The sequence below is a fragment of the Mirounga angustirostris genome, unplaced genomic scaffold (assembly GCF_029215605.1).
Source record: "Mirounga angustirostris isolate CCGP_5_RB_7025 unplaced genomic scaffold, mMirAng1.0.hap1 SCAF_7, whole genome shotgun sequence".
Classification (NCBI taxonomy): domain Eukaryota; kingdom Metazoa; phylum Chordata; class Mammalia; order Carnivora; family Phocidae; genus Mirounga; species Mirounga angustirostris.
Window position 1 is genome coordinate 5,599,068 of NW_026991715.1, and position 22,331 is coordinate 5,621,398.

Below are 22,331 nucleotides of genomic sequence, written 5' to 3' on the forward strand. Positions count from 1 at the left end.
TGTTGTATAATAAGACAATATAAAATATTTCAAAGATACTGTATTTGCATTGTATTTTCTTGTTTATCTCTTCAAATCATGGAAATTTTTCACTTATATTACTACTCTCTTAATATAATCATTTGGGTCAGTAGCATACCCATTCCTAGGGAAAGTCACACTATCATACATTTATGGTATGCATTTTCATGTCAACTCCTTTAAATAAGCAATGATTTTATTCCATCCATATTTAGGGAAATCCATTGTTAGACCTCTGCCTCTTCTATGAAATTCCATTACAGTCAATTATCAGCAAAGACCATTTAACTGGAATCAATTGCACACCAACCATGTAAGTCTGGTATTTGAAGACAGTGCTTATAATAGCTATATCAGTTTGGTCATTGATATCATACATTTTTAGAATACATCCAAAAATAAAAGTAGCATTATCTTTTAGTATAAATAGAAGCATGTATATCAGACTTAATATTCCCAGGATTTCTACATTAAACACCTCAAGATAAATATTACTCAGGAAGTAATGATCTATTATTTTTGTCCTTCATCTTACAGTCAAAATTTTAATATAAAGATGTAATGTAGGAACATACAAATAATTGAATAGATGTGTAGTCTTACTAATTTTATTGAATAGTTTCCTTCTATTTAAATGTAATTTCCCTTCTGTTTAAATTTAAGGAGATATTCTGAATGTTTTATTCATGTCCTGAGAGATGTGACAGAAAAATGAAAAGAATATTTTTCAAACTAGTTAAGTCAAATTAGTGCTGCATAATGAATTTTCAAAATCTTGACAAATATAAAATGGTAAAAAATATTTGAGCATATTGCATTCACTAGGTAAAGTGCATGGAAGCCTTTCTTTTACCTGGGAGGCAAGTTTGGGATATGACTGTGTTTATAGCTAAAGACTTGGTATCTAATGATGACAGCATCTTCTATAATTAGTCTCCAAACTTCTAGAAGTTAGGATGGTGTAAACTGCATGTTACATCTCTTTACTTACATTTAGTATTATTAGACAGAGAATATTTAGTGTCACATAGAGAGAAAGAGACTATAACTTTATAAGGGTAGCACAGATTTGGAAGATTTTACAGGATATGTAACATTTGTCTTCCCACTTTTAAACATAGTGTTAGGAAGCTCACCATTAGAGTATACCTCTTTGGATTCAAGAACAGATTTCATTCAACATTCTGGATGGCATAGAAGGTATCATTTTATCTATCATTCTAGCATCATGGAAGGATATTCCAGATGCCTGATTGACCAGTTAGGCAAAGATTCTTAAAAGATGGTTGTACACCTGGGTGGCTTAGTTGGTTAAGCACTGGACTCGATCTCAGCTCAGCTCTTGAACTTCAGGTGCCCCATGGAAGTGGAAAGAAAGTAGCAGAACCTAGAAGATGAAGTAGTTGTTGAATTTACTATGGAGTACTTCTAATATCTGAAGACAAAATGTAGACAAAATATTCTTGTAGAGGCAGCACAAACTCTTTAAAAATGTAAATATAATTGATATATTGTGGATAACTTTGGATATCAGAGTCCATAATCAAAAATACCTTGAACAAACATTTACTGAGAACTTACAATAGGCCAGGGACTACTATGTGATGGGGTTCTGCAGAAAATAGACATTACATATACTTTTGTTTTCTTTTTTTTTTTTTTAAGATTTATTTATTTTAGAGAAAGAGAGACAGGGAAAGGGAGAGAAAGTGTTAAGCAGACTCTGTACCTGTGTGCACAGTCTGACCTGGGGCTTGATCTCTTGACCCTGATATGACAACCTGAGGCAAAACCAAGAGCTGGGCATTTAACTGACTGTGTCTCTCAGATGCCCCCACACTTCTCAACACTAAAATTGACTACGGACTTTTGATGAGAATGAGCATAACAATTGAAATCATTAATGGAAAATGGAAAACCAGAATGACAAAATTATTTTTGGCAGTGAGAAAAAGTCAACAACTTTGGATAATGATATATTGAATTTGAGTTGTCAATAATATTCATTGATTTTTTTATTCATAGATTTTAAAGACTAACTTATGATCCACCAGTTCATGGAAGGCATCGATGCCCTTAAATCTCAATCCATGTTCTTACCAAATTTTACTGAGCTGTTGGTCAAACCAGTCAAAACAGCAAGACCTACTTAAACATGTATATATCTGCAACGTCATTCAAAGGTTAATCTTTTCATATACCTAACGTTATAGCAAAACAGTGGTCACATTCCAGGCCATCAAAATAGAGTGTAGAGGTTGATTTCATAATGAAGAATCTCAATAATCACTACAATAAAACAGAAAAATACACATTATTTATATTTTATCAGGGACATATCTGTACATTTGCTTCCCAAAGGGAAAACCAAAACACATTTCATTCAAACTTAAAAGAGTTTTTTTGTTGTTGTTTTTAAGATTCATGGTGCTTGAACTTACAACCCTGAGATCAAGAGTCACATGCTCTACTGACTAAGCCAGACAGGAACCCCAAACTTATGAATAGTTCGTAAAGAAGGAAAATAACTTGTTTTATATGTTATTTCTTTTTCATGATTTGCAGCAGTGTTTTCTTAAATTCTCTCTGTGTGTATAAGTATGTATGCATGTATATCTATTTATTGAGGGATAGATCATACATAGTGAATTTGTGCACATATAGTAAAGGGAACACATCTAAACAATTTCATTATTTAGGAAACAATATGATTCTCTATATAAAGAATTAATGAAATATAATTCAATTTTGAGGCGTTAATAAAACTGGCCCAATTAAAATATATTCTTATTTTAACTGAATAAAATTTTCATTTTTTACTTTTAAATGGTGATATTTACAAATTACAGATTAAATTATAAATACAGATTAAGCTAGTTTTTATAGTATATCATTATTATTATTTTAGAAAGATGTATAAATAATACATTACATTTCATTTCCTTTAAGCTTTATCCAAATAAAAAATGAGACAGAAAACTGAGTGCCAAATGCTATTCATTTATTCAGGTATTTAAAGGATATTATTGAACAACTACTATATACCAGGCATTGTGTAGCCATTCAGTTTATACAGAGGGCAAAACAACGATTTCACATTGGGAAGTTTAAGTTCTGATGAGTTAGAATGACCATAAAAAATAAATGTAGTTCATAAGTTTATTGAATATGTAAAAGATGAAAAGTGATTTGCAAAATACATCAAAGGACAGCACAGTAAGGAGAAATAGGCAAGTCGGGGGTTACTGAGATTTTAAGTACACTGTTCAGGGTAGGTTTCATTTAAAAAGTGACCTTTGACAAAAGATTGAACTGCATCTAAGAATACGGAATTAAGACTACATGGAGCTAACAGCTTTCTCAATAGACCAATATCATCAGTTGATTCAAACAAATAAATGGCCATGTTGTAAACCAAGCCCACTTCCAAAGCTGGTTGAGAGTCTGTTGACTTGAACTGTAAAATATGCATCACTCTCATTTTATTATGCTTCTAAATGTAAATGAGTTTGAGATTTATGCCACTGCATTTTAGCTCTATTTTTTTCTATTTTAGGAAAAGAGTGGAGTTCATGATGGGGCATGAGAATCACAGTTTCACCAGTGACTTCATTCTTTCTTTCTTTCTTTATTTTTTTATTATTTTTTAAAGATTTTATTTATTTATTTGACACAGAGAGAGACAGAGAGAGAGGGAACACAAGCAGGGGGAGTGGGAGAGGGAGAAGCAGGCTCCCCACTGAGCAGGGAGCCCGATGCGGGGCTCGATCCCAGAACCCTGGGATCATGACCTGAGCCGAAGGCGGACGCTTAACGACTGAGCCACCCAGGCGCCCAGTGATTTCATTCATTTAGGACTCTTTTCTTCCTCTCATTCAAGTCTAGTTTTCATCTCCTTTATATTCATCATTTTTATTATGACTATAACAGAAAACACAATCATGATCCTCCTTATCCTCAGGGACTCAAGACTCCATACTCCAATGTATTTCCTGCTCAGCCATCTGTCTCTCATGGACATCTTGCATATTTCCAACATTGTTCCCAAAATGGTCACTGGCTTTCTGTCAGGCAGCAGAACTATTTCATTCGCAGGTTGTGGCTTCCAGATATTTCTATCCCTCACCCTCCTGGGTGGTGAGTGCCTTCTCCTGGCGGCAATGTCTTATGATCACTATGTAGCCATCTGTCACGCACTGCACTATCCCATTCTTAGGAATGACGATGTCCGCATTCTCATGGCTAGAGGGTCCTGGATTGTTGGGACCGTCAACTTCATAGTCCACACAGCTTATGCACTCCAGTTTCCCTTCTGTGGCCCAAGAGCCATTGATCACTTTTCCTGTGAAGTCCCTGCCATGTTGAAGTTGTCCTGTGTGGACACAACACTCTATGAACGAGGAGTTTATGTAAGTGGCTTAATTTTTCTCCTTGTCCCTTCCTCCCTAATCCTTGCTTCTTATGTCCAAATTCTCCTTACTGTTCTTCAAATGAAATCATCAGAAGCACGGAAAATTCATTTTCTACCTGTTCCTTCCACATGATTGTGGTCACAATGTACTATGGGCCATTTATTTTCACATACATGAGACCCAAATCATACCACACTCCGGGCCAGGACAAATATTTGGCAATATTCTATACCATCCTCATACCCACACTGAACCCTGTCATCTACAGTTTTAGGAATAAAGAGATGTTCTGAAGGCAATGAAAATTATGCTCAAAGTAACTTTCTCCATTAAAGATAGTAATAAAAATGCTTGAAGCATGTGTTTTCTATATCAATATTCAATGCTTAGAGATTATCCATTAGTCATATCTTTAGAAAGAAAAACAAAGTTTCTATCCATCAAGAGTGGAAAGTGGATATTTCCAAACCTCCAATGAAAATAAAAAAAAAAGTTTTACAGGTATTTGTTTTATAAATACATACATCCAGAAATGTACTGTTCCCTCCCATGAAAAATTCTAAGAACTTATAAAAATTGACTTTTATAATATAATCACGTTAAATGGGATCTATCCATATAACTTTTGTATTTCATGAAACAGTAAAATTATAATTCCAAGGTTACAAGCAGTTATCAAAAATTCATAAAAAAATTATAGGCAAAAAGGGTGCAGGTGTTCAAGAGGTAAAAATTCTAGTTATATGATACATAAGTTAAAAATAAGTAAGTCCTGGAGGAAGGGGCGGAGCAAGATGGTGGAGGAGTAGGAGACCTGGATTTCGTCTCCTCTCAGGAATTCAGCTGGATAGGGATCAAACGATTCTGAACACCTACAAACTCAACAGGAGATCGAAGAAAAGAAGAGCAACAACTCTCTCATCAGAAAAGCGACCACTTTCTGGAAGGTAGGACGTGTGGAGAAGTGAATCCGAGGCAATATTCGGGAGGATAGACGGTGGGGGAGGGGCCTCCGTCGGCCGCTTCTGGCAAGTCATAGAGCCGCGGAGCACAAAATCGGATCTTTTAAAAGTCTGCTCCACTGAGGGACGTCACTCTGGTGGCTAAGCGGTGGGTGGAACCTTCTGGGACAGTGTGGTCACAGGACCCTCGGGGTCACAGAAAGACCGGGGGTGCCTGAGAGTGGCAGAGCTCCCAGGGATCGGAGCGGGGAAGCCGACTGCAGAGGTAGAGCCCAGGCGCGGGCTCTCAGGTCGGGGTGGCCATAAACCGTGATCCGTGGCACAGTCGGGCCACTGCTCCTCCAGCAGGGACCCAACAAGCGGCAGATCCGGGGAGACTCACCTTCCTCCCCTGGGAGGAGCCACGCGGGAGTGCACCGCAGGGATCTGCTTGGTTTGGAGACTCCACCCGGGGTTGGGTGCCAGAGATAGAGGAGCGCGGTCACAGGCCGGGCGAGCACGGAGTTCGGCCGGAGACCGGGGAGACGGGAGTGACTGATGGCTTTTCTCTGGGGGCTCACTAAGGAGCGGGGCCCTGAGTTCTTGGCTCCTCTGGGGCAGAGATTGGTAGGCCACCATTTTCACTCTCCGCCTCCAAAGCTGTACGGAAAGCTCGCAGGGAACAAAAGGCCCGGAGAGCAAACCCGAGCAGATTACTTAGCCAGGAGGGGGCAAGGGCGGGGCAATTCCGCCTCCAGCAGAGACATTTGGAAACCACGGCAACAGGCCCCTCCCCAGAAGATCAGCGAGAACAGCCAGGCAAGACCAAGTTTACCGATCAATGAGAACGGCAGAACTCCAGCGCTAGGGGAATACTGCACATAGAATTCATGGCTTTTTTACCATGATTCTTTAGTCTTTCACACTTAATTATTCTTTAACTTTTTTTTTGGAATTTATCTTTTTCCCTTTTTCAACCAACATCTTATCAATCCCTTAAAAAAAAATTATTTTTCATTTTTAGAGTCATATTCTATCCCTTCATAGTAGTTACCCATATTTTTGGCTTATATATATAAGTTGTTCGCTCTTTAAAATTTTGAGATAGTTTCTTCTAACAGATTAAAATATACCCTAAATCTCTAGTATATGGTGTTTTCTATTCCCCTGCCTGATCACATCCTCTCCCTTTTTTTTCTTTTTCTTTTTTCTTTTTTTAAATCCTCTTATTTCTTTTTTCAAACAACTTCTTATCAATTCCTTTTATAAAATTTTTTATAATTTCCATTTTTACAGTCATATTCCATCCCTTCATCATATCAACCCTTATTTTTGTACATATATAAGTTTTTCTTTCTTTAAAATTTTGGGAGGCACTTTCTTCTAAAAGACCAAAATACACCCCAAATCTAGTGTGTGGCACTGATCTATATACCATATAGATCATATTTGATCACATTCTGGTTTTTCTTTTATTGTTGTTGTTTTGTTTTGTTTGTTTTTGTTTTTATTTTTATCTTTTTCTTTTTTTTTTCTTTTTCTTTTTTCTCTCTTTCCCTTTCTTATCCCACTGCTTCAGGTCTTTTCTGATTAGTTTAGAGTATATTTTCTGGGGACGTGGTTACTCTGCTAGCATTTTGTTCTCTCATTAATCTATTCTCCTCTGCACAAAATGACAAGACGGAAAAAATCACCTCAACAAAAAGAACAAGAGGTAGTACCGACTGCCAGGGACCTACTCAATACGGACATTAGTACGATGTCAGATCTAGAGTTAGAATCATGACTTTAAAGATACTAGATGGGCTTGAAAAAAATACAGAAGTTATTAGAGAACCCCTTTCTGGAGAAGTAAAAGAGCTAAAATCCAACCAAGTAGAAATCAAAAAAGGCTATTAATGAAGTGCAATCAAAAATGGGGGCACTAACTGCTAGAATAAATGAGGCAGAAGAGAGAATCAGTAATATAGAAGATGAAATGATGGAAAATAAAGAAGCTGAGAAAAAGAGAGATAAACAACTACTGGATCACAAGGCCAGAATTCGAGAGATAAGCGATACCATAAGACGAAACAACATTACAATAACTGGGATCCCAGAAGAAGAAGAAAGAGAGAGAGGGGCAGAAGGTATAATGGAGCAAATTATAGCAGAGAACATCCCTAATTTGGGGAAAGAAACAGGCATGAAAATCCAGCAAGCACAGAGAACCCCTCTCAAAATCAATAAAAATAGGTCAACTCCCCGGCATCTAATAGTAAAACTTACGAGTCTCATAGACAAAGAGAAAATCCTGAAAGCAGCTAGGGAGAAGAGATATGTAACCTACAAGGGTAGAAACATTAGATTGGCAACAGACCTATCCACAGAGACCTGGCAGGCCAGAAAGGACTGGCAGGATATATTCAGAGCACAAAATGAGAAAAATATGCAGCCAAGAATACTCTATCCAGCTAGGCTGTCATTGAAAATTGAAGGAGAGATAAAAAGCTTCCAGGATAAACAAAAACTAAAGGAATTTGCAAACACAAAACCAGCCCTACAGGAAATCTTGAAAGGGGTCCTCTAAGCAAAGAGAGACCCTAAAAGCAACATAGACCAGAAAGGAGCACAGACAATATACGGTAACAGTCACCTTACAGGCAATACAATGGCACTAAATTCCTATCTTTCAATAGTTACCCTGAATGTAAATGGGCTAAATGCCCCAATCAAAAGACACAGGCTAACAGACTGGATTAAAAAACAAGATCCATTGATAGGCTGTCTGCAAGAGACTCATTTTAGAACCAAAGACACCCCCAGATTGAAAGTGAGGGGGTGGAAAACCATTTACCAGATCTCTGATTCATTTCTTGGGTGTTCTGAATGAATTGATAAGTATGTAGTTGGATTTGAGGGAGGAGTTCCCCCCATAACTTTCTGATTGGATGCAGGACACGAGGACTGTGAACCTGGTGATAGGCTGGATTTTGTTATCGCCCTTCTAGGAGAGCTGAATGCTGTTTTGACAAGCAGGTAATGAATTGTGATACACCTTCATCCTTTCGAGGTTTAGGTGTATTGTGAGAAGATGTACAAAACATAACGCCTACCATTCTCTAATCTTCTATTTCAGCTTTGATGGGTGACTTGACAGTAGCATTTCCCTAGTGCCATGTTGTCCCCCTTACTCCACAACAGTGATGTGTCATAGGGTCTAATGTCCCATGTCCTCACTAACATCGGTGTCAGCGTTTTAGGGAAAGGTGACTCTGTGTGACACATTGAGCTTTCTACTGGTTGAGTCTCTCAGCCTCACCATGACCTTCACTATGGATTCATCCCAAATACAAATTCTTCATCTTGAAAGAAAGCTTATCTATTTTCCTTTAAAACGTTTCTAGGCAATGATGTCAGGAAGGTCACTGAGATAGCCATCCGTCATTGGCCAGCCAAACTGCATGGTGATTGGCCACCCGAAGGAAGCCAACGTGACAGCGCCCTGGTGATTGGCCAGGCCATGGTGGTGACATCACAAGAAGGCATTCTCATGCCCCAGAGCTGTTTTAAAAGCTCGGCAACAGCCACGGCTGCACAGAGGAGAGAGATGGCGCTTCAGCTACAGCTCTTCCTGATATTCCTAGCATTCTCTGACCTTTTTTCTGCCCTGCCCATGGCAAGCCCCCTGCCCACTCCTCCTGCCCTGGGCCGTTCACCAACACTCTGCAGTCCACCTTCATGTTTGCACCTACCTTTGCACCCCTGTGTGGTCCTGAGGTCCTCAAACCTTCATCCGGCAACTCCTGGACCCATTTCCCACTATGTGGATGGCCCAGCTGCTCAGGAACACATCTCATTTGGCACATGGCAGTGGGACACTGGAAATCAGGTCACCATGGATTCTCAGCCAGCTGGTTCCCACACCTCTGGGTTCACAACAGGGCTCAGCACAGGAAAGCTGAGTCCACATCCTGAGGGAGCACTGGGCACATTACTACTCTGGAGCCGTCCAAACCAGCTCAGCACAGGGACCATGAATGAATTGAATGTTCATCCGTCCCTGATGTCGACAGTGTTTAGAACGCCTACGGACACCAGGGAGAGCGGGACTTTTACAAGTATTGGGGGGAAGGAATCACCACATCATTGGACACAGTGGAAGTCCTTGGACCACAAATCCTGAGACCACGAGCTGGCTGAACCAGCTCAGCAGTGGACAAAGTAACCCCCCAGACACCTGGCTGACCAGGAGCCCACAGACCACAAACCCTCCAACAAAGTATAACAAGCAGAAAGTCAGTCCCCGTAAGAGAGCACCAACCAGGAACCGAAAGACTGGGAGTCTTCTGAACCAATTTGACACTACTGGGCAGATGAGTCACACAGACACTGGGTGGACAAGAAGTCCTACCACAAACAGGCCACTCCAGTGTAGCACAAGGCAAGTAAGTCCAGAGAATACCAGCCTTGCCAAGGGTCAAGAAACCACGAGTCCTGCATCCCAGCTCAGTATTGGGAAAAGGATTCACCTGAATAACACCATCAGCATATGCCCTTGGAACTGGAGTCTAAAAACTCAGCTCTCTACTAGGACAGGCAGGCCCCTGGAGAGTGGGCTTATCACGTGCCCTTGGATCTGGAAACCAACACCTCAGGTCTATCCTGGGCCTAGCAGGCACCTGAACAGCAGGCTCACCATGTGCCCTTGTACCTGGAGACCAAGAAAGGAGCCCTGGGCTAGGCCAAGCAGACAACTTGACAGTAGGATCACCATGTGCCCATGGACCAGAAGACCAACAACTCAGCTCTCTGCTAGGCCAAACAGGTACCTGAGGAGCCAACTTATCATGTGTCCATGGACCTGGAGACCAACAACTCAGCACTTTACTAGGCCAAGCAGGCACCTGGACAGTAGGCGCACCATGTGCTCTTGGACCTGGAGACCAACAATGCAGCTCTGCACTAGGCCAAGCAGGAACGTGGACAGCAGGGGCACCAGGTGCCTTTGGGCCCTGAGATCAACAACACAGCTCTCAATTAGGCCAAACAGGAACCTGGACAACAGGGTTAACATGTGCCCTTGAACCTGGCAACCAATAACAGAGCCGTGGGCTAGGCCAAGCAGATACCTTGACAGCGGGCTCACCATGTGCCCTTGGACCTGGAGAGCAACTACCAAGCTATCTGATAGGCCAAGCTGGTGCCTGGTAAGTAGGCTCACCTTGTGCCCTTGGATATCAAGACCAACAATTCAGCTCTGGGCTAGGCCAAGCAGGCCCCTTGAGAGTGGGCTCACCATGTACCCTTGGACCTGGAGACCAATAATGCAGCTCTGTGCTAGGCCAAGGCAGCAACTAGACAGTGAGTTCACCATGCGACCTTGGATTTGGATTCTTCCTTTTCCCCAGAGCATAGAGCACCCAAACAATGGGCTTGCCACTTGGTCTCTCATTATGAGACCTCCAAACCTGCTCAGCCTTGCACCGATATGTCCACTGGATCCATGGAAACCTGGGAGTCTTCAAACTGTGATTCCTCCATTCCAACCTATCACTGCGCTACAGAGACGCAGGGACACCAGCCTAACCCAAATTCCTCTGAATGGGTGCCTTTCAACTCTGCAGACAAGGGGACATTGGAGTCCCTTCTCACCTTGGATTTACTTCAGCTTGATGTCCATGTGGCCTGCTATCTGTGCATTATTCATTTTGGGGGGAGTTCTCCTCCTCAGAAGAAGAAAATGGCACCATGCTGTGGGAGATGAAATAGTCCAGTGGTTTGAAGACTTTGTATTAAAACTCAGGGCAGGAAAGGAGAAGGGGGGATGGGAGGGCAATGGGGAGACCCAGGCCTGGAGAACTATGGAGAATTTGTCTGAGATCCTCCAGTTGAAGGAGAGGTGCTCCATGCTCAAGGGAGAGGTGGAGGTCTTAAAACAAGAGGCCAAGCAGTGCAGTGAGAGGCACGCCCAGCTCCATGAGGTGGAGAGGTTCTTCATCCAAATGAAAGTCTTCCTGGAAGTTTCTGCCTTACAAAGGGTGACGCCTGTGCACCCACCCAGGATAGCATAGAAGGGGAGTTGGGAAAAGTGTGGTCATCTCCAGGATTGGGGGTTGGTACAAATGTGAATATTAGTTTAATTAATAATAAAAATAGTTATTTTTAAAAAACAATTTAAAAAATGATCATTTCTGAATGAGTAATTTATGAGAACCATCCTTGGGGGATTGTAATGTGCAGCCTGGCTTGCAGTCACTCCTGTCCCTCATGAGTCATCACATTCTGCTGATGCAGGGCAGGGGTCTCCATGGCTCTGAGAAAGTGTTGGTGAATCATGCCCAGCTGACACAGCATAACCTGCCTGCCCCGTCAAAACATTCAAACATACTTATTTCTGGATCTCAAGCACAGCTGTTGAGGTCAGCACCGTTCTTATTGGAAGAAAAGGAGAAGCAGTGTGTCTATATCCAGGTATTTCTGCATAAAGCATTTCTGGCTGAGACCTCCCAGCACATTGTTGCTAAACTTGAGGTTGGACACTGATGTTATGGCTTCAAACTGTGGCCATGACAGCAGGTGTTCCTCCGCAACAGGTTCCTGTGTGATACAGGCCTTTGAAGAGCAAATGTTACAAGGCCAGGGAACCAGGGTGAGGGAGTCCAGAGGCATGGGACCATTCCCTGTCTCTCGGTGAGAAGGTGTGGGGTCTGGACGGTAGGCAGAGTGGTGTGAGGGGCCAGGATGGTGGGCTCTGTTTTGTCCAAAGAAAGACCGCAGGAACTGGGGGAGACATGCGGGATTCACATTGGGTGCTTTAGGTGCCTGGCTGTTTGCACAGATTAAGGCACAGTGCGAGAGAGGTGGGGATAGGTGCACCTTGCAGACTGTAGGGTCTGCTTGGGTATGAAGGAAAGGGACCCCTTCCAAGAGGCAGAGCCAAGATTCTATGATAAAGTGGACACTGGGGGTCAGAAGGGAGTAGGAAGGTGAGATTCTAGGATGGCCCATCCTGAGAAATGTTGTTCCTTCTTAGCTCCAGGGATGTGCGCTGGAAGCTCAGGTGAGTTGCAAATCCCTGTGAGCTGGGGCCCACCTGTGGCTCCTGCTGAAGTTGCATGGGAAGAGCCTAGAGCTGTGGCCCCTGGGCTGAGCTCAGTCAAGGCAGTGTGCTCATAGCAGCTGGGCATAAATGGATGGAGCCATGCAGAAGCTCCTTCTGGGGTTGGGAAGTGAACATCAGGGGGCCTTAGGAAGCTGAGGCTTGACTTCTAAGATGGATGGTGTCTGAGCTAATTTGACAGCGCTGCTTTCAAAGTATATAATGGGCCACTCCTCGTGACCCCAGTGCAGCTCTTCCTGAGCTTTCATAAAACTGCCTTTTTGCACCAAAGAGGTCTCAAGAATTCTTTCTTGGCCATTGGATTTGACCCCTAACGTTCTTTCCTACATCAGTCCCACCTCCCAGAACTTCCCCATCCTCCCACCTTGAGAGTGGACTTCCACTTTAATTAGGTGTTTGGTGCTTGCTACATCCCTGCTGACTGCCTCGATTCAAGCACGGATCAGATCCCTGCATGGATCTTCTCCTGGAGGATCCAGGAACTGAGACCTCGCTTCACACAATGCAGACTCAGGGGTAACAGCTTCAGCTGATGCCTGAGGGCCACCAATTGGCACCTGCTGCCTCAGAATGATTGGGAGTGGGGGGCTCTCCCATCCTCTACACTGTGCAAGCATCTGGGGACAAGCACTAACTCCCCAGGCCCGGAGGGCCCCAGTGCCCAAGGTCTGCAGAAGGACTACATGCTGTGCATGTGCAGCTGGGCAGACCAGTATCGGGAGGGATCTGGAACTGGCAAGGGTCTGGGAGTCCTGATCACAGGATTCAGCTCTTGCAGGACCAAGTTTGTGCCTAATTGGAAGCTCTACTCGGCACAAGTGGGCATGGTCCCCCTGAAGGCCGAGATGGAGGAAACGGTAGTGCCCTGCCTGCATCAGCCCAGCCCCCTGGCTAGGGTCTCCTTCACTGAGAGACTTGCTTACTGGTCAGCCCAGGCCACTATCAGGCAGTCAGTCCAAACAGGGACTGGTAGTCCCCCGTTTAAAGCTGCCCTCAGGAAGATTTGGGGGGCACTGGGCACTATCCCCTCTGGAGGCTATGCAGCTTTTAGGGACCAGCCTGAGCCTAACAGGCCCCAAGAGCCAAAGGCCAGCTAACAGAGTACACACTGCACATGTGTGGGAGACACGGGTCAGGGGAGCCTGGAATCTGAACCAGGGCATCTGTAGGGACAGGCTGAGTTCTAGTAGTGAGCTACTGGGGGACCAGGACACGGCCTAATTGCAAGTGCTAGTCTGCACAAATGTGCCAATTCTTCCCCCTGAAGACACACCTAGACGAATCTGGACTGCCCTGTCAGGCAAGGCAGTGCAGGGCGGGTTGAGATTTCCTCCAGTAAGAGACACCCCAGAGCCTTGAGTATGGTCGCCCGGGACCCCCTCAGGCAGCCAGTCTAAGTGGGGAGTGACTGAGCCAGGTTGAAGCTGCTACCTCAGGAAGAGCTTTGGGGAGTGAGTTCTGTCCACCCCGGGAACACTGCAGGTTCAGGGGACCCGACTAAGCCCAACACTGCTGGCCGACAGTGTAGACACTCTTGGCTCACACTACTTGTCTCTCCTGGTTGAGCACCCCATATCCTCTCCTGTCTTTACCTGCTAGACCTAACCGGCTATCACCTGCATGTCTCCATACCGATTGTCTGCATCATATTATGCATACATCTTGGATTTCTTTCCTGTCCTTCCCTTTCCTTTGCTTCCCCTCCCTCCCTCCCTCCCTCTCTTCCTTCTTCTTTCCTCCTTTCTTTCTTTCATTCTTTGTTTCTTTCTTCTTTTTCTCTCTTTCTCCCTCCCTTCTCTCTCTCCTACTTCCCACCCACGCCCCTCCCTCCCGTCCTTCCTCTTTCTTTCCTTTCTTTCCTTCGTTCTTCCCTTCTTTCCTTTCTCTCTCTCTCTTTCTCCCTCCCTTCTCTCTCTCCTACCTCCCACCCACGCCCCTCCCTCCCGTCCTTCCTCTCTTCCTTCTTCTTTCCTCCTTTCTTTCTTTCATTCTTTGTTTCTTTCTTCTTTCTTTCTCTCTCTTTCTCCCTCCCTTCTCTCTCTCCTACCTCCCACCCACGCCCCTTCCTTCCTTCCTTCCTTCCTTCCTTCCTTCCTTCCTTCCTTCCTTCCTTCCTTCCTTCCTTCCTCCCTCCCTTCCTTCATTCCTTCCTTCCTTCCTTCCATTTGTTTATGCTAACTGGGACACATTAATTTGTCCAAAGCTTTTATCCCCTTGCTTGGCACAGTATCCAAATAAGCTGTGGCCCTATGGGTAGTTTTTCTAAGTATGTCACAGCCACACCTTTCAGGTGGTGAAATTCATGCAGCTCAAGACTGAAACCAGTTCCCGACAGTTAGCAGATGCTGTCGGACATTGCTAACCATGCTGGAGAAGGTCATTCTTGGACACCTGCGCCACTGTGGATGAGAGAGAGGGGAAATAGTGGCCTTCCTCCTCCTCAAGGATGTGCCTGGAGGCGTGGATTGGATAGGAGAACGGCTGCCTCCCTTCTGTCACCCGCTCTGTCCACGTGCCCTGCACCCACCAGAAGTGGGATTGTCTGTTTGCCAGAGTTGCAGTGGCCTGAAAATAGGCCTTTCATTTTCAGGGGAATGGACCATATTCTGGAGAAAAGGGAGCTTTTAATACGTTCTGCAGTTACGCTTAAGCACTACTCACTGGGGTCTCTCTTTATACGTCAAGTAAAAGGATCCCTCCCCGCAGTATGCAATGAGACAGAGGTCCTGTCTGCACAACAACTTTGTGTCCTTACACAGAATTACATCCACGTGGGGAGCACGGTGCCTCAGCAGGAAGTCCAGAGCAGCACGCTGACCACTCAGACAGTCCTTCCGCTGCCTACCTCTGGGGCCTCCCCCTGGCCTCCTGGATGACAGGGGGCACTGCTGCCCCACCTCTGCCCTGTGCACCAGTTGCCCTGGTGCGAAAGCAAATGCAACCTCACGAGTCTGGAGCCGCATGGGGCCGGCAGCTCCCTTTCCCCTACTAGTGGTACCCGGCATAGCCGGAGCTCTGCTGTTGTAGAGCTAAAGACAATCAGCTCAAGGCCGTCTGGGTTGGTTAGACTGCCACTGCCCGGCGTGAACGTGGGGCCTTGCGTTTCTGAACACGAAGGCAGTGATTGTGTTTGGAGGGTGCCGACCGGGTTCATGGTATTACAAGGAAGGGAAAGCTGTGTTGGACGATGGGAGACCCAGGGATTTAGAGTATAGGGCGTCTTTACACTGTTGGCCCCAGATATAGTGAGCAAGTTCCCTTCGATTCCTTATAGACAAGAAAAGTCACCTGCCTTTCTCATGTGGATTATAGCATTGTAGTTCTCTTGGTTGAACTACTCAACAGAAGTCCCACTAGTAAGGGGGACTGGTTGGCTCAGTCTGTAGAGCATGTGACTCTTGATCTTGGGGTCCTGAGTTCAGCCCCATGTTAGGTGTAGAGTTTCCTTTAAAAAAAAAAAAAGAGAGAGAGAGAGAGATTTTACTTAATACCTTAGAAAAAGGGTGGTGGACCTGAGTGGCTCAGTTGGTTAAGCGTCTGACTCTTGATCTCACCTCAGGTTTGATCTCAAGGTTGTGAGTTCAAACCCTGCTTTGGGCATGCAGCCTACCAAAAAAATAGTTTACTTAAAAAAAGAATTACTTCTCTTTTTTCACTATATATTCATTTTCTTATGTTTTTTATTTTCCCTGCTATTATACATGCTTATTGACATAATTTGTATGAGTCTATGGTAGTTTATTTAAAGGTTTGCACTATGTGAACTATTCCTCACATCCTATGTGAGAACTTGGTGGACCCAGGTCCTCTGGGGTCCTTGGTCTGTGTTCTCATCTCATTATGTCTTTTTCTCTTATCTCTACTAAGGAAATCATAGCAAACAGAAATTTGCACCTACCCTAGAGCTATGGTTCTGAGGAGCAGGTGAGAAACCTGTGTTTCTCTCTAGCATGCTCCTCCTCAGGGTAACACATTTGCTGGCCAGCTCTCATCTCTTAGTCTCTCATTTCCTGCCCCTCCCCATGGCCACCTGTGATTGTCAGTCTCTGCCCTTTCTTTGCCCAAATGGTGGTTGCTAAGGGCTCCCTCAGAGCACCATCAGCACGTAAAGAGAAAGAGAAGGAAGGTCACCCATGAAATCCAAAAGGCTGGGTGCTTCTTCAGAAGGAAGATGTACAGCCCATCACCTGGCCCATCCCCCAGGGAGGCAGGAGGTATTTGGAGGGATGGGAGAGCAAACCAAGGCTGCCCTTTTCCATGTGGTATCCCAGGCCTTGGACCACAGAGTTTTCTCTGTGCCCCTCCGTGTTGCTTTGTGCACATATCAGTAGCCTCGGCAATGGTGATGCCCACTGGCTGTGCTTACCAGACCTCGCTACTCTGGGAGACTTCTGAGCCAAGTGACCTGGCAGTGCGACCTCCTATTGACCATTTTCATCTGCAGAGTGAGCTCTGCTGCAGAAGCTGTGTGGCCAACAGGAGAATGGGTGTCCCGGGGTAGCAGAGAAGTTTTGCTCATGGATCATTGCCATGGGTCTTTTACTTCCTTTCAGTGACCGCTTCCGAATGTCCAATCAAGTTCAGCTCTGTTGGGGTAAGAAAGAGAATTCACTTCTATCTATGAGGGAGGTTATACTCAAAATAGCGACTGGGGTGCGTGGCTGCCCAGGCACACGATAATTTAAAACCAACAGGTGATGCAGGCAATTCTCCCCTCAGCCACTCACCAGCTCAGTATGTCTGTGTGTCTGCTGTCTTTTGTGGCTAGGATATTTTTCAGTATATTTACCAAATCTCCTTTCTTAAGAGATGGCCCATCTTGACAGTTGTCTAGTCTGCTTTCATCACTGATGACCTAATGTGGCTCTAAGTTTGTATTGTTGACTTTGCTGGTCATAGACCTTCCTTCAGAAGCAGTACCTCAGGGTAAAAGGTTTGTTCCCAGTGGGCTGCAGGGTTCCACCTGGCAGTTTGCCTCCACAGGGCAATCCAGAGACAGAATCACAGATGCAGTTGCGTCTTCATCTCATGAAGTTTGTGAAAGTCAGTGTGAGTCTCCGTGACCCATCTGGTATCCACAGTAGACCAGCCTAGTAAAATGAACAGTGGTTGGAATAACCCACTCTGCCTCTCTGCAGAGCGTCACAATTTTACTAATCTCTCCCATCCCTCCACGGATGTTGCATGGCCTCTGATTTAGTCTGAGGAAGGGCATGGTCCCAAAGGCCTCTCTTCAGTCTCCTCTTTCCTAATAAACATCAGACCAAGGTTCAGAAACCAAAGTGGGAATTCCACCAGTGCTAATATGAGTATTTCCATTCCACATTCTTGACCTGGGGAAATGAGCACAGGATGACTCTCTGGTCTCAGTGAACAAACTGTTAAATGTAGGACAAGGCTTCTTCTATTTCCACACCTTCCAAAGCCCCTACTCCAACTGTTGGGCAGGTCATGTAACAGTCCTGGTCTTTGGGCATCAACCTATGTTCGGAATCATTCTATAAAAGTTCCCAGAAAAGGTAGTGTTTCCCTTTTTTCCAGAGTTGGTCCCACCAGTGAATATCTGTGTCTTGAGGGGCATTTGGGGAAAGTTGGGTATGGGAGATGAGATGCATGGCACACATGTAGAAGGTGGTAGGGTCATTTCCCAAAGGGCTCCAGTCTCTCCCTCACTCTAGGGGCTCAGAGGCCCACACTGGCTTAGGGCTCATAGCTGGGGAAGAGACCATGACTCTTCACTATAGTAACTACTCAATCTAGATATTTATTTTTTCTGCCACATTGCCCAACAATTTCAATCTGGACAGACCTGATCAACTGTCCAACAGCACACACCCTTGAGGTTCCCATCCTCTGGTTACCATTCTGGCTCCGTGGCTCCTGGGTGACTGCACACACCTTGACTCTGCTCGTTGAAGCATCCTCTCCTGCCACTCCTCACCTCCCATCTTCTCCTGCAGTGTAGGACAGCTCCCCCAGAGCTCCTCGAGGACACTGGTACCTCCCGTATCCATGCCTCTGTAAGTGTGTTGATGAAGGTAGTGCATGGATGGTTGTGTCTTTCAGCAAGCATGATTAGGGATGGCTGAGCACACAGCACATCACAGAACCATTTCAACATGCCTGATTCTTATGCTTCCTGACTTCTTCCTGCCTTCCTCAACGGTATATCCAAGAAAATCTCAACATTTGGCCCTTATTGACCCAATATAGCGTCCAGAATATCAACACCATATGCAAGTGTTCAGGGTTGTCCTTTAAATACCACCTCTTAACTGAGCATATTCCTATCAATGAATTCCGTCCAATCCATATCTTTATTTTGTCCCTTTGGTCTACCACTCTCACAACATATTCCAGCCCTACCACTCAGGCTTTGGCCAACAAAGAAGGGCTAGGTTCTCTAAGCTGTCAGTGTATCGTCTCTCCTTCAGGAAAGGCCTTGGAACTTTCTAAATGGCTAATTTTCAAAATTTGTTCTTTTCTATATATATATATTTTTTTTTTTTTTTGAGAGAGAGATAGAGAGTGACCATGAGCGGGGGCATGGGGGAAGGGTGGGGTGGGCGAGAATCCCAAGTAGGCTCCCTGCTCAGCATGGAACCCAATGAAAGGCTCAATCTCACAAGCCTAAATTCGTGATATGAGCCAAAATCAAGAGTCAGACACTCAACCAACTGAGCCACTCAGTCGCCCACAAAATTTATCTTTAGATCAACTTCTATTATGAGCTCCTATCAATACAGAGCAATGAAGTCAAGCAATTCTTTCATCATATCGAAAAACTTCTCCCTGAGGAAAGAGTGACTCTGCAGGGACCAACAGAAATTACACATCAAGCTAATCATGGAGTATAAAACAAGGGGGAAAATCATTTTAGGGTGATGGATACATGTACATCACCTTCATTACAGTGATTGTTTTACTGGTATATACATATATCAAGAGTCTTGAAATTATACACTTAGATCTATGGAAGTTCCGGTTACATAATTATACTTCAAAAGGCTATAAAAATATCCAAAGACTCACACACCTAGGAAGGTAAATACTCTGTACTTACTGATCTGAAATAGTTACGGAAATTGACAACTCATCTCAAAAAATCCAACCACATCATAATGAGGAATTCTGGTAGGTCAGAAGAATGGAATGGAATAGAATAAATTCACTAAGGTACTTGAACTATAGGAAGCTAGAAGGTAATGATGTCCTATATGCTCTCCAATTTCCCTCTTGACATACACTTTCCTTCTTAAAAATTTTATCTATTTCTTTGAGAGAAAGAGAGCGGAACACACATAGAGGCAGGGGCGAGAGGGGCAGAGGGAGAGGCAGAAACAGACTCCCTGCTGAGCCCGATGTGGGGCACCATCCCAGCACCCTGAGGTCATGACCTGACCTGAAGGCAGCCGCCCAACTGACTGAGCCAACCAGGTGCCCTAATATTCCCTTTTTTGTTGTTAGTTTCTACCTTCTTACCTATTTTATCCACTTCTTGCCCCTCACCTTGGCAAATCATGTATATGTTCTCTGTATCTATGAGTGAGAGTTACTGTGTTTTTTGTTTTCTGGTTTGCTTTAGATTCCACATATATGTGAACTCGTGGTATTTGTCTTTCTCTTTCTGATTTATTTCACTTAGTACGTCCCCGTGGCTGTTATGAATTATGTGGCAATGAATGCAGGTGCGCACGTATCTTTATGAGTTAGCGATTTCAGTTTCCTTGATTTTAACACCTAGGAGCGGAATTGTTGGATGATATCGTTATCCTATTTTGAAATTAGTTTCCCTGAAGTAATCTGTATCCCCAACGTGAGTCTCGAACTCACGGCCCGCAATCAAGAGTGACACACTCTTCTGACTGAGCCAGCCAGGAGCCCCTCACATTGAATTTTTTGAGAAAACTTGATACCATTTTCCATAGTGGCTGCACCCATTGACAATCACAACAACAGAGCTTTCCTCCACATTTTGGTCGACCCGTGTTATTTCTGGTCTTTTTACCACTAGCATTTCTGACGGGTGTCAGGTGCCATCTCTTTGGGTTTTGATTTGCATTTCCCTGGTGACACATGGTGTTGAACCTCTCTTTATGTATTTGTTCGCCATCTGCGTGTTTTCTTTGGAAAAATGTCTATTCTGAACTCTGCCAATTTTGTAACTTCTATTTGTTTTTGTGTTATTGAGTTGTATGAGTCTCTAATAATTTGGATATTAAGCCTTTATCAGTTAGGCAGTTTGCAAATATTTTCTCCCATTCAGTATGTTGTCTTTTCACTGCATTGATAATCAGTGACCATCACCAGTGTCTGCAGTTGGCCCTGCCTGTTCTTCTAGGTCACAGTGCCCTACATGCTGAAAGCAGACCCCAACTACAAAACACATTCTTCTCTAGCCTGGCCATACGCCACATCCGGGTCAGAGCACCTCGAAAACCTGTCACCTGCTGCTCTACTTGGCCAAGAATCAGACCCTCCCCTCACCCCCATGGACGAGGCTGCAACCCTCTCACGACCTTCAACACCCCTCAAAAGGCCCAGCCTGACAGAAACTTGGGGCTCACATGTCTCTTGGTGTCTGGCCCCTCTCTTCCCGGGGAGAGTGAACCCACTCTGTCCTGCTTGTGGCTCTACTCTTTGTGAAATTCCTTTATTTAAATTTATTCTTATTTATTTTTAATTTTTTAAAAAATATTTTATTTTTTTATTTGACAGAGAGTGAGATAGTGAGAGCAGGAACACAAGCAGGGGGAGTGGGAGAGGGGGAAGCAGGCTTCCTGCTGAGTAGGGAGCCCGAAGCAGGGCTCCATCCCAGGACCCTGGGATCATGACCTGAGCCGAAGGCAGACACTTAATGACTCAGCCACCCAGGTGCCCCTCTTTGTGCAATTCTTTGCCGCCCGCGGCACCGGCCACCCTGACCCTAACATCAGAATACATTACATCTTCCAAAATTAGAGAAAAATGATACTGGTCGTTAAGTCTGTTTAGAGTTTATTCTTTTCTCTTAATCCCCACTTGATCCCTACGGGGGTCTTCATGACTTCCTGCATAAGCATCCAAGAGCTTCCCCAGGGTCTGGCCTTTCCATGCCATAGTTACTCCTGCATCACCTGGCTCCACCCACGGCTCCTCCTCCTGCCTTCCACCCCTCCTAAGGACCCTGGTGGTCCTGCTTGTCATTCCCACAAGACCTCCCTCCCTCTAGCAGGCAGTGCTCTCAACACTGCCCCCCAGAGCCCACGTCCTGTAACTTTGCCCTGTAACTGCCCCGTGGGGGTAAATCAATACTTCCTGCTCTAGAAAGCCCTGCCTTACCTGCAGAACTGGGGCAGTGACTCTCCACCCAGTCTTTTCCACTGTGCCCACGCAGAAGCCCTGAGCCCCCAGCAGGGGTGCGCCGCACACTGTCCTGGTTGCGAGGGGTAGCTCAGCTTTCACCGCCTGGGCCAAGGCTGTGAGGCACACTGTCCAAGCCCTCAACTCTTGAAACTTCAATGTTCTCACCTACAAAATGGAGAAATCAATGTCTATGTCATAAGAATGGATGCCACTAAAATAGAACAATCTGTGTGACTCAGTGAGAATAGTATGCCTGGTCCACATTAAATAATAAAATAAAGCAACTTGAATCAAACCAGAGTGTAGATCAGATGAGCCTGGGTTCAAGCCTCCACACAGCCAATAGTCACACATCCCCAGGCCAGTTTCTGAACTTCGCACGTCTCAATTTCCTCACTGAAAAATGGGTGGAGGTGTGATAATCCACTTATTTCTCTATTCATAAGAACACCATCAGATTGTGTGGTACCATGCATCAGGCCCTAGGCCACAAGGTAGGAATGCAAGGAC

General features: G+C 44.7%; 1 long non-coding RNA gene and 1 pseudogene across 1 annotated transcript; one reads left to right on the forward strand and one right to left on the reverse strand.

Annotated features, from left to right (window-relative positions):
- Positions 1-3,308: 3,308 nt before the first annotated feature.
- On the forward strand, positions 3,309-4,788 carry LOC123842732 (olfactory receptor 2AJ1-like; annotated as a pseudogene).
- Positions 4,789-16,576: 11,788 nt separating this feature from the next.
- On the reverse strand, positions 16,577-21,972 carry LOC135365240 (uncharacterized). Its single transcript, XR_010412871.1, has 3 exons — positions 21,798-21,972; positions 17,397-17,566; positions 16,577-17,062 (listed from the first exon to the last, which is right to left on the reverse strand). It is a non-coding gene; the product is annotated as an uncharacterized LOC135365240 (long non-coding RNA).
- Between the last annotated feature and the right edge of the window lie 359 nt (positions 21,973-22,331).